An 18,671-nucleotide genomic window follows, 5' to 3' on the forward strand; every position below is an offset into this window, starting at 1 on the left:
CAATTACTTTTCCGTATGAGAAAGGGATGTGTTGGTTCTGATCTGCCTCGTAGTTCTATCTGAATATCAGTAATAGTCGAGCGTGACAACGAGGTGTAGTGAGGACTGTCGTAACTCAGAGTGGGCATGCGCTTGCTCTCATCAGAGATATTTATACAACGGAGCAGGGGTACATGACTATCACCGACTAGCTGGTAGTCCACAATGTCACTATAAATAAATATATTATAAACCCCCATGGATGTCGGGCGGGTGTGGAGCTGAACATTTTAAATGGGGGCCAATGTGTATTTCGAACACAGAGTCTGGTATGAACCCAAGAATTTCGCCAGACGCCCCTAAACACAATATTCCATCCGTCTCCTCCCGTGAAAAGAATCTTATTAGTGATAGGGTTGTGGCTCATAGTTATGTGGGCTAGGGCTGTGTTAGCAGCACATTTCATATTATATTCATTAACAATGCTGGCGATTGTATTATAAGAACCAACTGTTAGCCTTGTCTTGTTGTACATTTTCGTTTTCGTGTCGATGAAATCAATCTTGGCATCGTTCTCGGTGAAACTATTCCAGATCCTGGGGTATTGAATTTCAATAAGACCAACTTCATACGGTGTTTGTAATATGATCGGTTTAGCCAGTTTTGTTCTGAATTGCCAAATCTTATTATTTGGATAAACTAATTGTGAGGAATTACTAGGCAGCGTGAACAAAAAATCCGTTCTTATTCATAGCTCCAACACCTTTCACTAACAAACCACAATGACTAATATTACAAGACTGACCCTCTCTTTTATCTTGCATCAACTATGTCTTTTTCAGAGATCCATGAATTGAATTTCTCAGGCCATCCTAGCCATTTCACAAGTACAAGCTTTTTACGGCCTATTTCCTTTCGAGCCAGCACTTTCTCAATTTTAAACACTTTGTTTTTGTCTACAATTACAGCCTGTAACTCTGCTTCGTAAAAGGTACCTGTCACCAGCTCCCCACTATTGTCTTTCAGTATGTAAACAGGAGGAGTTCTACCTATACATTTTGATATTGTAAAAACTCATCTGTAAAGGTCTGTTGGTAACCTTTACGAAAAATGCCTCTGTGCTTTGATATCCTAACGGTGTCCCCCATCTGAAATTTAAACAGCACTGTTCCATGTGGTTTCAGTTTGTACAGAGTGTTAAAGACAGTTTTCTCATTGTCTTTACATACGGAGGACGGAGCCATTTTTATTGACCTATGGTATGCAGAGTTGTAAGCAGCAACCATATCTTGTACTACCTCAATATATCGGGCGTGAGTTAACAGCCGTTAAATATCTCCACATTCTGGTTTTGAAAGTCCTATTGAAACGTTCAACAACACTTGCTTTTTATTTCATTCGATGTGGAAAAATGGTGAATTTTATACTGTGTCATCAATTTTTGAAAAACCTTATTATAAAATTCTTTTCCAGCATCTGTTTGAGCTTTGGGGTATGCGTCCTTGTTCCAATATTTCCTTAAAGGCACTTGTCACAATAGGACCCGATTTGTTTTTAAGACATATTACCCAGGCATATTTAGAAAACACATCAATACACATCAATACATGTCAATAAATAATGCACATTATCGTTTTCCGATGAATATTCAGACATATCGACCAAATCAGCTTGGAATTGCTTGTCGATACCATTAACAATCACTCTGTTTCTTGGGAAGTGTTTCAATGCAGGAGCGTGCAGTGTATACGCATCCTGCCTCAGCAGAAACTTTTTAACCGTGGGGATAGTTGGAGACAAGCCAGTGCATTCTTTGACGGAATCACGAAGCCGCTGCACTCCTCCCAACCCTCCTGGGTGGGACGGATCATAGTATATCTTGTGCATAACCTTCTCCATGATTCATTTAAAACACAAGTGAACCCATTAGAGTTATGTCATTCTTTTTATTTATTTATTTTTTTACAAAACACTCTCACACATCCATATATAGTACAGTTATGAAGACAGTGAAACTCATTCTATCATAGATAGGATATTGGCTAATACGGATACATCGCTTTTACTGATTATGAATATATTCAGTTTTTGCAAATCCTGCAAGACATCAGTATACTGTTTTTCTTGCACATACAAACTCACTGTATCTACAAGCATTGTATACATAGTAAGTAGGTGATAAACTTTCAGCATCTTAAAATTGCGTGTAATGTTGGCTATGACGTCACAAAATGTTTCCACTATACTCTCACGTGTCATTAACATTGATAATAACATCCTCCCAAGGAGGGGTATTATGTTGTCTTCTTACAATCACCATCAGTTTTTCTAACCTACTCACAACTGTACGATCTACATCAGCACTCTTACATTGGTATTTTTCAACGTCGTTCACATTATTAGCAATGGCATGATCTAAAATACCAGATAAATGCGATACGTGATATCGCTCACTGATATGGTTATACATTACACCTAAACAATTCCCCATATTTTCACACTGTTAGTTTTTTCTTGCATATAAATCGCGCCAATAGTCCCCAATCTCTCTAATTTCGGCTATTTTGACAACGCCGTCCCCTATCATAGAGTCATACATAGCACTGATTTTAGTCGTAACATCTTCAGCCGTTTTCAACTCGTACAAAACTGTTTCGGATACTCCCCTGATTCTACCCTCATCAGCTGTGAGATGTTTCAAGGACAGAAAACGTTGCACTACACCAATGAATTTATCAGTAAGGAGTCTTTTCACAAGCTGTTCAAAGTGGACAGTGTAGAAGTGTTCTGGTAGCCCCTCTAAACAGGCATGCTGATTCTGGCTTGGATGATTGATCTGACAGCCAAAACAAAGCTCTTCCAAATACTTGTAAAGAACAATGTTAAGAAGATGTAGAGACGCTGTTTTAACGCTATCTATAAACAAAGATGACACCACCCCATCCGTCTGATCAGGCGCCTCTGTGTCCGAACAATCAGCAACACCTCCCTGTTGTAATGTAGCATATGTTGAGGGGGTTGTTTGATATGCACATGTCTGAGGGGGAAGTGCCCCAAACAATAGAGATGGTGGCAGGGGAGGTGTAGGTGGGGATGGTAGGAAGTGTTCCGGCGATAGAGGTGGCGATGATGACGATGATGAAAGGGATTGAGGAGATCCGGATGCCTTTAGGGGTGCAAATAGCCCAGGGGTGTTAGGAGGCGTACCTGTGGGGGTCGAATGAAACCACTCCAGATCCTCTGGGAAGAAAAAAATAACACATTACAATCACAGTAGCAAAAAAATAAAAATAAAATCATTTTAACTATTTTGGGCAAATAATTAGCACATTAAAAATAGACCCACCATTTTGCTAGTCTTTGTGTCTGATGATTTTAGGTCTATAGAGGTTCCGTGGCAGGGGTAGAGACTGTTGGTCAGTGTTCCCAAATATCAATCTTTTTCTTATGTTCTCATAAGAACTCCTTATTTTGTCTCTTCTGATGACATAGTCGATGGTATCAAACTGTTTCTTCAAAATCTCCCAGTCACACCATTGTATAAAGAACACATTTTTAAACCATTTGTTGTATTCCTCGTTAGATACAGGATACGGTTTTAACTTCCATTCTTCATGACCACGGGCAGCAACTAACTTCTCCCTTTCACTGCACAAGCTAAGGAAAATAAAATTGAATAACTGTATCCGTTGACACCGACATATTCCAGATCAGATGTACATGACTCAGTCATGCTTGTAGGAAAGATCTCCGAACGGAATCGCTTCTTTCTGGGAGCCTGACTCAAACTGCCTGTTGTTCCAGTATTAGGCTCTTCGCATCCCCATAACTCTTCTCGGCGGGCTAGGCTCAAACCAAATGTAGTGGGTCCTATTCTAGATGTCTCACCTTCTTCAACAAAAGATGATCCAGATTGTTGTCCAAATGCGTGGAAAGACATGGCTGAAAAACAATTCCTCTTTGCTTGCACCTAGAAGAATTAAAAAGTGAAACTCCAGATGGCCTTTTGTTGTGGGAAAAAACGTGGAAACAAGCTAGCTACCAGAACAGCTAAAAATGGTGGATAAAAAAGTGAGCAGTCAGCCTTGAAACAAGGGGTTTTTAAACACCACAAACCACACCCTGTAGGGCGTTTTTACAACCCACCAATAGCAAACCCTTCTTAACAGCTAACCATTGGTCTATCAGACGTTTTAACACCTTTTTACAAAATGTAAATAATGCCTCACCCCCACATAAACCATGACGCCAGCTATACCTACGTCATCACATCCGCTAGATGCGTGCGCAGTTTCGACGATTAGATGCACTACCATATTCGGCCACTAGATGGCGCCCGCGGTGTGGCGACGTTCGACCGCGACGTCATTACGTTCGCGGTATGCGCGCGCAACTTCGACGATTAGATGCAATACCATATTCGGCCACTAGATGGCGCCCGCGGTGTGACGACGTTCGACCGCGACGTCATTACGTTTGCGGTATGCGCGCGCAACTTCGACGATTAGATGCAATACCATATTCGGCCGCTAGATGGCGATCGCGAGTACCAACAACGATTAGATGCAATACCACATTCGGCCACTAGATGGCGATCGCGAGTACCAACGGGCACCCGCGACGTTACATGCACGCTCATATGACCAGATTACAGGGTGGGTTTGCGCGTGCGTGTGATGACGTCACACATGCACGCGCGAACCCGCCACCTTAATACTACTCATGACCATAGGTACCAAATGGTTCTTTGTCTGACTTAGTGATATTGTGTGGTTGTCTGTGAGGATCAATAAATATTGTATAAATGCTTTGCATTGGTGGGCATCTACAAGCTCTAAAGCCCTCAGGAAGAGTTCAGCTCAGCTTTACAGTAAAGACTTGATGCTATATGCATTGCCTCGTCAGTACATACTGTACATACGCCAGCATAATCTGGACCCCTTGTGTTTCCTTATCTGGCTCTGTAAGCCCCATCATACAAGCATACACACTCACAGTTAGCCTCCCACTTACTGCATTCTTCACATGTAACTCGTTTCAGCTTCATGTATTGACTTATTTGGTGGAACATTAATCCTTTTGGCACACCTACACTGCTCTCCTTGGGTGATTATTAAAGTGTCACATCACATTTGGCTTCAGCGTCCAGGACTGACGAGGCTTTGGAGGATTATGAACGGGAGCTGAAATACAACACAAGCAAACATTGCATGGTAGCAGAGTTCAGATAGAGGGGTGAATACAAACACAAACACGCTATTCATTAAGAAATCATATAAGAAGGCTGCTCTTTTATTTGGCAAGATATAAATAAGGAGATTGATTGAAAAAACATTAAAATTGCCATCCCAATGGATCCTGTGTTGTTTTTACTTGGAGAATCCCCCAAACATGTAACAGGCAAAGACCAAAGATATTTACTTCTACTGATGGGAAAGTGCTTTCACCAACACAATGGACTCAGAGACTGAAACAAGTGTACACAATGGAATATATGACAGCCAAACTGCAAAATGAAGATGGACATTTTACTACAAAGATGGACTCATGTTATGTTGTATTTAGACTTGCAGTGCCAGACCTATCTGCACAGCGCTGTGGAGTAAGGTCTGGCTACTCTGTTGTTTGCATTTCTTTAAACCAATCACAATCGTCTTGGCCAGCGCTAAGCTCTGGACGCAGAGACGGTGGCTCTGCAAAATAGTCTCGGGAAGGAACTTGTTTTGGTGTAACATCTGCACCCCGCAAAAGAAAACGCCAAATACAATTTTAAATGAAAGAGGAAATGCCGTAAACATATTCTTTGAAAATCTTTACAATTATTCACCGAAAGAACCAAGCAGGCCTGCCTTGTTGCATGATCCACATTTTCTTTAAAACTTGCCTTTTTTAGCATGTAGTTTGCTATTTTCAAGGTGGTTGTTGTTGTTTCCTAAAGGGATTTTGAGAACGGGAACACACAGAGAGCGGAAGGCGAGGGACAAAACCTGACATCAGGCTTTATCCTGGAAATGTATTTCTGTTGATCCAGACTATGCTGTACTGTATATGGAAGTGGAGAGGTGTACGAAAGGAAATAACCCTCTGTCAACAACTGTTTAACATTGCTTTATGTTGTGAAAACTGACATTGAAATATAAAGCTTAAAAAAATTAGAATAATAAAGCTGCTCTTTATAACTTCAAATCTTGCCTACTAAGCATTGTATGTTCAGATGTTTTCTTCAGAATCAGAAGTTTTCTGGCAGACGGTTTGTAACCCACATGGTCCCAGTGAAAGGAGACACTCAAGTGATTGTCTGTTGGTCTTTGTGTGCTGCCAGAAGGAGGTGAGCTACACAATCAATAATTTATAATGTGTAGACCATCTTCAATGTTTTTGAGGCCAAGGACCCCTTAGCTGAAAGAGAGCCGGAGCAGGGACTATATATTGTATAAAATAAAGTTGCATATTAAACTGGGCCTGCTTACAGGCCCAGTTTAATATTTACACATACCTTTTTATGGTGCATACAATACTAAGTTATTAAAATAATAAGTATTGACATATTCATATATTTATGCATTTTAATGTTAAACATACATGTAGCATCTGTGGATGGCTACCTTAGTGGCTACCTTACCTACAGGCCAGTAGCCTTTTATAATTTAAATTAAAAGAAGATCACTAGGCTGACTTATCTTTGCAAATTATACATTGGACTCATGTTTATGTATATTTTCAGAAATATTTTAACTTAAACATTATTAAACAATAACTTGGTGCCCCCCCCCGCAAAAACTCTGATGACCTCCTAAGGGTCCTAGACCCCCTGTTGAAGATCTCTAGTGTAGACACCGAGGACAAAAGCTGTCAGTGTTGCGCCGCTGAATGGCAGCTTTTACTATGGGGCGGCAGTGCTCATGTGGTCGTCGGTTCTGTTGTCGTCTACCAATCGGAAGGTCGGAGATTCGATCCCCGGTCCCCTGCACTCCCATGTCCAAGTGTCCTTGGGCAAGACACTGAACCCCAAATTGCTTACGACGCTGCTCCATCGGTGTGTGAATGTTTACCTGATAAGCTGGTGGCACCTTGTATTGCAGCCTGATGTATGAATGTGTGTGAATGGTGAATGGTGCCTGTACTATGTAAAAGTGCTTTGAGTAGATAGAAAAATTAGATAGTTACATGGACTTTATTAATCCTAAATTGGGAAATTACTCTGTTACAAGCAACAAGTTACAAGGTGATACACACATACTCACTCACACACATACAGAAAATACAAGAAATATACTAGAAATAATAAATAAGATTTAAAAAAAAATGATAAAATAAAATAAGATAGCAAAGATAAAAATGCAAGAACAACTACTCAAAATAATATACTTAGAGGGATGAAAAGAATGTTGTGGTGGTTGGAGTCCGGCTGGCTGTGAGTTTCTGTTTTTCTTTTTCCTTATGTTTTGCTGTCAGTTTGTGTTGGCTGTTTCTCTCTGTGTTCCCCCCTCCCTTCCTGCCTGTGCCAGCCAGCTGATTCTGCACACCTGCTCGCCTCCTCACTACCACTCTTCCCGCCATACACACCTGCCGGTCATCAACTCCAATCAAGCCCAGTATATAAACCCCGGATTGACTCACCGTCTTTGCTTGATTGTTGCTCCTGCCTACTTCGTGACACACGTCTCAAGCTTCTGCAAATTCTCCTGTGTGTTTTCCTGCTTGTGCCTTTGTAATCTGTTTTCTGTCTTTTTGTTGCAGTCATTACCTTCCTCGTCACTCTGCTTCCGGTCAGCTGGCCCCTCCATCCAGTCCCTCCCTCACGGTTTCCTGCACCAGCCTGCCTCAGCTCTCGCCTCTCCGCGCTCCAGTACTTCCCCGTCGAGTTCTCAGACCCGGTCTCCCCGTGCCTCTGTTCCCGGTTCCAGCCCCGTGCCTCTGCTCGCTTCCCTGGCATCCACTTCCCCATTAGCTTTCCCATTTTTCCTAATAAAGTGACTTGTGGTGAGCTCTGTGTTTGGGTCTGTCCTGTCCTAACCGTAACAAATGTACATGTATATACAGTGCAGAATAAAATGTACAACCTACATACAGAGTATATATAACAAAATGAAATATGCATAATATTAAATATGAAGTAACCTTGAGTAGTTGTTAAGACTAGATAAGAACTATATAAATACAGTCCATTTACATTTGCATTAAGTACAGAGCCTTTGTAGACACAGCTCTGCATGATAAACAATTGGACTAAGGTCCTAACTGACTTGAACAGTCAAGAATGTGTTTGGCCATAAAAAGAAGCCGGATGATTGTTTGTCCCTATGTTCACTGTCCTGCTGCATTGTCCTAACATTGCTGTGACTATGTATAAAATGACTATGAATAAAAGGGGCTACAGGTCCAACACGGCTCACTAATATGGATGTGAACAACTGTAAATTAAAGCTAATTGTCAGAGATTTCCATTAACACTAGAAGTGCCGGAATTCCATAATTACTAGAACTGCCATGAGCGGTCATTTTGACCGCCACATTCCAAACTCTATAATCTCTCATAATAAATACCCAATTGCGATATTGTATTATGTATTGTGTTAGGATATCTTTAGAAAAACATAATAACACCGAAATGTACATTTTAACAAGTTTAATTATACATTTGAGTAGTAATACGTTTTTCAATAATTCATATCATGGCATAGTAAACAGTCATTATTCCATACATTCATATCCCGAAAAATATGGTCTGGAAATTCATTCAATTTAACTCATAACAGCCAAATAACAATTAAAAGTATCTTATTTGAACATTTAGCTATAACCTAACCTAACCTGGCTCTGCTGTGGTGCGCAGCGCAGCTCGGACTGTGCCCCGCTGCCCTTTTTTCCTCCATAAACGCCGCTCTCAGCCCCTCTGCCAGTTGCTGCATGAACTTCCTCCGGACAATTTTACTGCTGGTGCACTTCTTGGAGAGGATGAGTGCAATGATTCCAGCCAGTTGAGGATGTATAAAGTTATATGAACATGTAAACAGCCACCGGCCATCTACGTGTACTGCTCCTTTCACAGAGCAGACGCCCGATGCTTGCCTTCTGATTCAGAACTGAGTCCATCCACGCCGTATTTATTGTAGTAGCCTACGTTACCGACTCTGGCTTTGCCTTCGGCCCATCGGTGATGCCCACACTTTTTACTCGAGACCGCTAGTTACGTTTCTCTGATGGAATCTATGGTAGTTACTAAGCAACCAAGATGCCTCTTCAACCGCGCGAAATATTAAAAACAATACCGTGAAAATCCGAGCGGTCAATATGACCGTGTATGGCCGAAATAGGTAAAATTGATTGTATTTTCGTTGCCTTTTGTGTAATGTATGTAAAAACAATTTTAAATTAAAATACAGACTATTTTAGGAAAAGTCAGGCAGCAGCAGGATTGTATTTTTTATTCAGCAAAGACACATATAAATTTCAAAACGGTCAAAATGACCGTCATGGCCGTTCTAGTGTTAAGGTCTCCAAAATGTTTTTTTTTAATCGTTCATATCCCCACATGCCAAATGCTCAGACCATGCCTATATGGCCTTCAAGCTTAGAAGAGGAACATAGGCATTTCTGCAAAAGTCTGTGAAATCTGTCACTTAGTTTTTTCTTTGTCTTTTACATATGTAAACACACACAGAGACTCTATTGAAATGCATGTTGTCTGAAATCTGTTCACAAACACACACACACACACGCATATGCCTGGAAACCAGACATGGCTTTGTAATATCCGAGCAGTGTTTGTGTGAAAGCTGTTAACGATTTGTCCTTCTCACACAATGCCTCTGGCAGAAATACCCGCCAAAGGTTCAGGTCCATCTGGCAGTCCTTCCAGAAAAATGTGATTGTTGCGGGCAAAAATCCTTGATTATGCGGCACGTTTTCTTAAAAAATACGATGGAATATGCGGGATATTTATGCAATTTTATGCAATGAAATTGCGGGAACTTGCAAAAATTGCGGAAACTTGCAAAAACTGCGGTTTGATGAAAAAGAGAAAAAAAAGTGATTCCCCCCAACACCCTGTTTTTTTTGTTTTTTACTTTATTTCAAAAATATATACAAATAATATAATATGAAAGTAAAAATAAAAGTAATAGTCATCAATCATGCAAGCCCCGCATATTTTGCACAGAAATCGGCAATTTATGCGGCGAAAGAGTTGGTCAGCTTCATGCGCCACTGACCAACTCTTATTGGAATGAACGGGACTCCGCCTTGAACACTGTATTCTTATAATACATCCATCGTAGCTACGCCTGTGAGTTAGCCACACAACAAAAAAAGAACGTCTTGGCTGACAGTATTTTAAACAGCTGAGGTGCAGTGCTGTCAACAGTATCATTAGGGGTCGTCAGTCAGATAATGAATGTGTCCTGTGTGACTTTAGTTGTATTCTGTCATAAACAATACACACAATTGTCCTAAACCAGCAGTTTTTTGATATTACCATAACTGGCCAACCTGGTAGCTGTTCATTTAAAAAATATGATGCAACTTATTAATATGACAAAAGTAATATTAAAAAATAAAGCTGCAAGCAGCGTTGGACGGGCCCTCGTGCCTCTGCGCTCCTTGCGACCGTGCATTTGCACTCAGAAAATGCAAATTGTCACCAATGACAAGGGAACTCCCTGCTGAGGTCAATGATACCTCACACAAGACTCTACGTCATACAGTTCATTAGCTGTGAAAGGGGGCGTGGCCAAAGCATATGGGTCTGGGCAAACCTTTACCAATAAAAAAGGAAGTCTCTGCTTAGTTTATTGATACCTCACATAAGACTCTACCTTAAACGGGTCACTAGCCACAGCCATGCCCTATGGCAAAAAGTTTTTCTTTTAATAACTTTTCATCTTTAAGGCCTTAAGATGGTACGGACCAAATTTGAAGTTGATCGAATGAAATCTCTAGGAGATCAGGTCAAGCGGCAGAGACTCAGACTGACAGGTAATTCTTGGTACAAACACATCTCCTTTAAAACAGCCACAACTACAGGCCCCAAATTTAATTCATAGAAAATAATCCCATTTTAAATTGCAATTATTTATATTTCTCAAATCATTTAGCCCTAATCAGATGTTTGACCACGCTTGGTGTTGTCTAAAATGACAAAGCCAGACATTTTATTTGGACCCCAGCATTTATTCTATTATAATAAAACACAATCGAACTCAGCTTCTGTGTGGTCTAATTGAACAGTAATAACTGTCGACAAATATGAAAGATATTCCCTACGTGTGTGTGTGTGCGTGCGTGCGTGTGTGTGTGTTCATTGGATTTTAGACCTGGTGCAGCAGCACTCTGCAGTACAAAAACCAAACATGGCAACAACAGGAGGCCGTTTGGTAATTGCGTGTTTATGTTTCATACAAAAGCACAGCATGATGCAAATGTTGGAATGTCTGTGCCAGTGTAAATGGAAGAGGCTGTGTTAATGGGTAGTGTATGTGTTGGTGAAGGTGTGTGTGTGTGTGTGTGTGTGTGTGTGTGTGTGTGAAGTCATATAACAGAACAACATGAAGCCAGCGTGTGTTCCCTCCCATGTGTCAAAAGGTTTCAAACAGCAATAATGGACGCTGTTTGCCTTGTATTATCACCAGTACCCTTAAGGCCCTACACACACACACACACACACACACACACACACACACACACACAGACTTGGGGAATATAGTAATATGTTGCCACCCTGCAGGTAAATTGGTTACCTACATGGTGTTTTCCTCTTAGAACAAAGAGGTAGAGAGAGAGAAGCCCTGGAGGGGACTGTTAGGGAGTACGAGAGAGAGAAGTCGGGGGGTGGGGGGAAATAACAAAGGAAATGAGAAATTAAATACAAGAAAAAAAGGAAGGACAGAAAGGCAAAGGGAGAAAATTGTGTTATATATACACATATAAACCTCAAATGTAAATGTATTCAAATAATTGGCCAAACATACAAAGTCCCCAATGAACACCAGGTAAAAGCAGTTAGGGGGGTTGGAGTAGCTGTACTGTAATGGGTCATATGTGTAATTCTGCATTATTACCACAGGACAATTGTCACGCCATGTCTTCTGGTCAGATTTTCTCTATGTTAACAGAAAACCTTCTTATTCCCAAGGTAATTCCATTTGTGTATACTTTGCCATCCTTTAGATCAGTCTACTGTGAGTGAAGCTCAGTACTTCCTGCATTTATGTATGTGTCACACTGAAAGTCTTCCAGGAATGTGTACTGTAACATATCTGCAAGTGGTTGGTGACAGTGAAAGTAGCTCCATCGGGCAAAAAATGGCAAAGTAGCACCAATCAGCATTGGCGAGTGAGTACCGTATTTCTGATAAAAAGAGAAACTCAGTGTAACTCAGTGAGTTGTGAATAGGACATTTCTTAAATTTATTGAGAAAGCAGGTAGTCGCAAAAAAACCCTAAAATCAATTAATACAGGTGCGGATCAGAAAACAAGGCTGTGTAATAAAATCAGCAGGGGCGGGGAGTTGCAGATGTAGCTGATGGTTCCTAAAAGCAGACAACGGGAGCATTGCGCTCATATACGGGGGTACCTCCTCAGTACAGGGAGATATGACCGTCCAATCACAGACAAGATTTACTGGTTGGTCCAGGCTAAATAGAATATGAAAAGATGTTTATATGTCATTTAGACATGAATACATATTAATAAATGACATGTTGATGTTTGAAAATCTCTAGGTTTTTATATAAATGGAGATATAAATGTAATAAAAAAAGAAAATTGATTTTCTAATATTGCACCTGTCAATACAGAACGAAATATTCTGTAGCCTATTTTGCTGTCAATACTGCCGACGTTGTCTTTGCTGTAATCAGATCAGTATATATTTATGTTTATGGGAAACATACATGATGTACAGACAAGGCTAGCAGCAGCAGCACCACATCAGAAACGTTTCTGGTGTGTAAAGCCATAGAACAATCCACGCAACCGCCATGCAGCTGACATGCAACAGAAACGCCACGCTCACGCCACGCAGGCAGTGTGTAACCGGGAGGGCCGGTTCTAGCCCTTTGGTTGCCCTAGGCGAGATTGAGTTTTGCACCCCCCCCAGTCTCACATTGCCAGCCAGATGTCCACAGTGCTGTGTCAGCGATAGAGTAGCAATGTATGTTAATTTTAGTTTCTAGCTTCCATGTAAGTTAGATGGCACCAACATTTGGTCTAATTATAACTGGTCTGGCAACCCAAAGTCCAGTGTTTTGTTTCCAGATCTTTGTGCATGGTGACTTATGATGGGGGGGTCTGGGGGTCCACCCCTGAAAATTTTGAGGATTAAATACTTCATTTCCTGCATTCTGGTGAATATGTATGCACTTTCTTTTTTTTCTTTTTCTTTTTTCTTACCTTTTTCTGAATCAGTTGCTGGAAATATCTTTATCTAAAGGGAAATATAGATTACAATCCAAATACAAAAACATAATGGAATATATTGCTGTAAGGCTCTCAGGCATTCTGTATTACTTTCATCTATTTATTCTCCTTTGGATCAATGTTTATAATTATATCTATAGTCAGCACACATGTAGCCATCATTTACTCTTTCCACTGTGTTTGAGCAAGATTTCTGCTCATGTTCAAAACTTTGTGCACATTCAAAATACAGCATATCTCATCTGTGTTCTCTGAGGTTTGGAGGAGTCGTGATATTGTGAGAAAAATTAAGTGATAATACAATAGGCTATTACAAGAATAAAGTCACTATATTTCAGAAAATAATCCACTTGCACTATAGTCTGCTATGCATTACGTGATTGATCTGTTGATACGGTAGATGTCAGCCCTCCTGAGAGACACAGAGCCCCGTTTGGGACGCTGGTCTCTGAATGAGACAGTTTAGGGAAGTGGCTGTACGCTGCTCTACATCGGAGTTGGAAACACAAAACTACGCAGAAATAGGGACAAATCTGCCGCAGCATGCCCACAGCAGAGAGCGTCCATTGTAAACCTGAAGCTGCCCAGACCAGGGAAGGCGCGCTGCAGCAGCTCTGTGGTCTGTGCCGCTGCTCGTCTCTATTTCTACAGCGAGAGTGGACACTGAGCGACGCACAGTTCTGCTTCAGAGCTCCGTGTGTTTGAGTCTGACCCATAGACTGGAAACGTCGCGTAATGAAAGGTTGACAAGTAAACATGTGGCTGAGGGGGCACCCTAGGATGATCATGTTTAATAAACACGTTTTATTTCGCTTGTCATTCTAATTCTGTTATTAATGGGAAGTAGACCTAAGGGCGACACGGCGCCCCCAACACATTTGACACCCGAGGCAATCGCCTAGGTCGCCTATAGAAATCGCCGGCCCTGGTAACCGGCCTTACGGTAGGATCAGTAACACAGGCTGAAGCAGTCGCCATTTACCAGCAAAGAGAAAGTAGGAATAGAGAAGAGTGCACTTAGCGAACAGTAGTAGTAGAAAGATGACGAATAATGACAGAAAACAGTATTTTTGGAGAGTTTATCGACAGTTTTGAATCTTTTTTTGTGAGAGCTGATGATAATAAAGTCATCGAGAGTAATAAAAGCACCCGACAGGCTCACTGGGTTAGGGTTAGTCCCAAGTAGGCCTGTGTCTTTAGCTCGAGAGGAACAACCACTTTAGAGAATACCACAAAGGCCAAAAAATGCCTGGGCATTGTTGGACAAATCAGGCCAGAAAATGAACTGAAAGCCTAAGGCTCACAAATTTTCTCTCAAACTGTTTCTGGACATTAATTATTTAAGGACATGCATCTTACGTACAGCTTCCACTTCCTGTTTTATTTTGTAACTCACTGTCTGTCTCTGTTTCAGGTCACTTATCTTCCCGTCTTCGTATGCCTTCCCGCCTGTGTGATTACCCACCCCTACCTAATGGGTATCACCTGGGTCTAATTGCCTATCCTGCCCTAGTGTATATACAAAATATTCGCCTTGTGTAATGTGTCATTCACAGTTTGTTGTAGTACCTCTTGTGTCTCACATTCCAGCGTTATTTCCTATTGTTTACTCCCAGTGTTTTCTACACCTTAGCCTGTTTTTCGACCACGTCTTTTGCCTTGTGTCTTCTGGAGACCTTCGCCTGTGTTTGTACTTTGTAGTACTTTGCAGTACCACTGCAGCAGAATTGTGGTTTTGAGTCCTCTGAGCTCTGTGTCAACATTGCCATCTCATGTCTTGGTATTACTCCACATACTCCGGATGCATTGTGCGTGTCTGCTCTGGGGGAAAAAAAAAATCAGGTCATGTCATACTATTGACTTATCTGGGTTTTTTATACACATTAACAATTAAAAGTTAGCGTCAGCTTTTGCACACTTTAGCATTGCTACAGGACAATATGTCCTAACGTCTGGTGCTCAGGTCCCAAGGAAACGGCATGTCAAGTGTGAAGTTGTTTGTATGTGCAGTTCTCGTAAAAAAGGCAGTTCGTGTAATGGTCACGTTATTTTTAATCTATTGATACGTGGTCACGGAGACGTTTTTGTCATTTGTTTCATGGTGGCCAGCACAAAATAGTCTATACAGAGATTAACGGGGAAAGCAAACGTAACACCGCGGGGGAGGACGCCTCACTCGCCGGGAGACGGCCGTGGGGGACGCGTGACAATAACAAGATGGTGGAGGTTGAGTTTAGGAAAAAAACAACGGGGAAAGGAAGCCTTGCACACCGGGAAGCAGGCGCGGGGAAAGGACGCCTCACACGCTGGGAGACGGCCGCAAAACAATGGGGAAAGAACGCCTCACCATGATACTGGGTTGAGCAGCAATACCACCAATCCAAACTGTTTTGAACGGGCACTGCACAAATATTATATATATATATATATATATATATATATATAATATCTTATTCCACAGTTACAGTCAAGTTCTAGGCTGTATCAAGTCCATCTCATTACTATTCATACGGTTATCTTTATTGTCATCATCAAGCAGTATTCCAAGCAGAGTTTAATATGTAAGATTTCAAAGCAAAACTCATTTCAGAGTCTGATGGCACACAGATCCTAACAGGACAAATGTGTGTTGTGGTCAGATTGTCAGATACACACCTGCCAGTCACAGCAGTAAACCTGCTTGGGAGAAGTTCAAAAACGTAGACGCTCATTATAGTTTGAAACCTGCAGCATAGATTTCAAGAGATATGTCCTGAAGTTAGTGTTTTTCAGTCCAGTTCTGAATCAGTGCTCTTTGGTTATCAGGGCCAAGATGTTGATTTCAAAAGATGTACACTCAGACACTTAGACTTGGAGATAAAGCTGCCATTCACTGAGGCAGACTTCCTTTATCGGGAGAGCATTTGGCATGCTTGGACACAAATCCTCATGATCACGTTTTTAAAATGTTGGTATGCAGGCTTTGTTATTAATTTGATGTGACTGTCAAAATTCAGTATTACACCAAGATTTCTGACTTGGTTTTAGTTTTTAGAGAGACAGAGGTGAGCTGACTCTCTGTAGCTGACATTTCTTTTGTGTTTTGTCATTCTGTGTTCAGCAAGATGAGGAACATACAATCATTGAATCAATTAACTTTATATAGATAATCTATGGGACTGTAGCCGTTGGTGACAGAACATTGTGAATTTTGGTCTGAATAGGTCCGAGGATTGAGCCTTGGGGAACTCCACATATGATGTTTATCTGCTTGGATGCATAGCTTCCTTTTAAGACAAAATTGTTCCTATAAGGAATATTTGTAGTACTGTACTTAAATGTACTTTGGTTTAGGTGGATGGTTAGGTGCACCATCCTCTGACTTTTACAGCAGAAACCATGGTTTGCAAAAGTCAACTATGTTTTCCTTTAACCATTATCATTATATTCCTCCAACATTAAACATGTCGTTTTAGTTGCCTGAACTCAATCTTGGACCCCATCAGCTATCCGTCTGGCAACGATTTAGCCTCTGGGGGCAACAGCCAATATTTTGATTAGCATTATTGATTAGCAACTTAAGAAAACAAGAATTGGAGTTGGAGTTAAGAGACGACATCTGTATAAAAACATATCTGAATGCAGTTAAATACATTTAAAAAGCTAATAAAAAGCTAAATCGTGATCAGAGAATATCTGATGGGTTCGAAGATTGTATATTTCAGACAACGTGTGCCGCCCTTTTGCTCTCCACACGGACTGCTTACCGGCATCCAACCAAAGACTGCTTAAACATGACTGGGCAATACTACTCTGACTACAAACGGAAACCAGAATGCTTCCGATAGCAAAATCTTGTCCTGTTGCCTCCAGATTCTGCAGTCACATGTCTGTGTCTGTTAGCCTAAACATAACCACATCTAAACAAATCACACACACTATGGCAAATACAAATGCATGTGCAGAGAAAATACTTCTGCAAACAAATCTTCACACTGACACACACATACACACCAACACAAAAAGAAAAAGATTCCACCCACTATATCAGAGAAATTATACGTTGGAGGCGGAGGCGTGTTCACTGGTGTGTGTTTATGTTTGTCTTTCCTCATCTTTTCACCTATCCATCTACCCATCTACCTTTCATCCACCCTTTCCTGTAATGATCTGTGAAGAAGAGGAGTGGCAGTAGGACGGGAAGAGGAAGGAAGGAAGTAGGAGTGCCTCACAGGTGAATAAGCAAGTGGTTCCTTAGATTTGTTTAAAATGACACTGTGGTATTAAAATATTCAAAGTAACTTAATATTTCATGTAAAAGTCAGTAATGCCTTTGTCTAGTTATGCTACCACTTCAGTAGAGAAAAAATATTAAGTTTCATTATTATTTTAATTTTATTTAGATTTTTAACATGCTGTCTTTATGACCCTCTGCAGGTTATTTCTGTCCGCCATATTACAGTTAGCAAACCAAGCCATAATGCAGTACGCCAGGACGCTCTCGATGGTGCTGCGGTAAAAAGGCCACATCCTCTCCACTGATGAGGCAGATGACCGCGTAATTGGCATCAACAGCATCAACAAAAATATAGATTTTTGACATTTCTTTCTTACAGTTTATTAAAATACTATATGGTATAGTGGCAAAATACAGTGCCTCAATCCAAAATTGATCAGTTCAGCCACAACAGACTTTTTATCTGTGGTATCTGATTGTTGAAAATACAAACAGAACAATGAAACACAGACACACACTTGGGTCATTAAGAGACAGGCATAGGTCATTACCTGCGGTGCTAGAGAGTGATATGGACAGACAAGCTCGGTGTAGAGGTTGATGGATGATGTGAATGCAGCACATCAAGTGGTTATAAATGCAAATGTTTGCTTTGTCTTGACGTGATCTCTGTCCTGGCAATCTATCATTAAAATGTCTGAGGTGGGTGTCTCCTGGAAATAGCTCAACCTTATACTGTAAGAGTTATGGAAATGTGAAGAGTTATAAGCCAACTAAAACTAATTACGATGTAATATGTCAGAACATCTCACATAACACGTGGGTGGTGCTAACATGAGCTCTGTTTTAGCATGAAGGGGTTATAAGTAGGCTACTGTCAAGAACATGTCTCCCTCATTAATCTGCAAATGTATGCTGCAATGTGCTGAAAAATCTAAACAGCTATTATTTACAAGTATGTATTTTGTGAAATTTAACAAACTATAAAAATATGAACGAAGGGTAAAAACATGTTATGCCTAAATCTCTAATATCAATAATGCAAAAGAGAGAAGTG

Source organism: Perca flavescens, chromosome 4, assembly GCF_004354835.1.
Source record: "Perca flavescens isolate YP-PL-M2 chromosome 4, PFLA_1.0, whole genome shotgun sequence".
NCBI classification, from domain to species: Eukaryota; Metazoa; Chordata; class Actinopteri; order Perciformes; family Percidae; genus Perca; species Perca flavescens.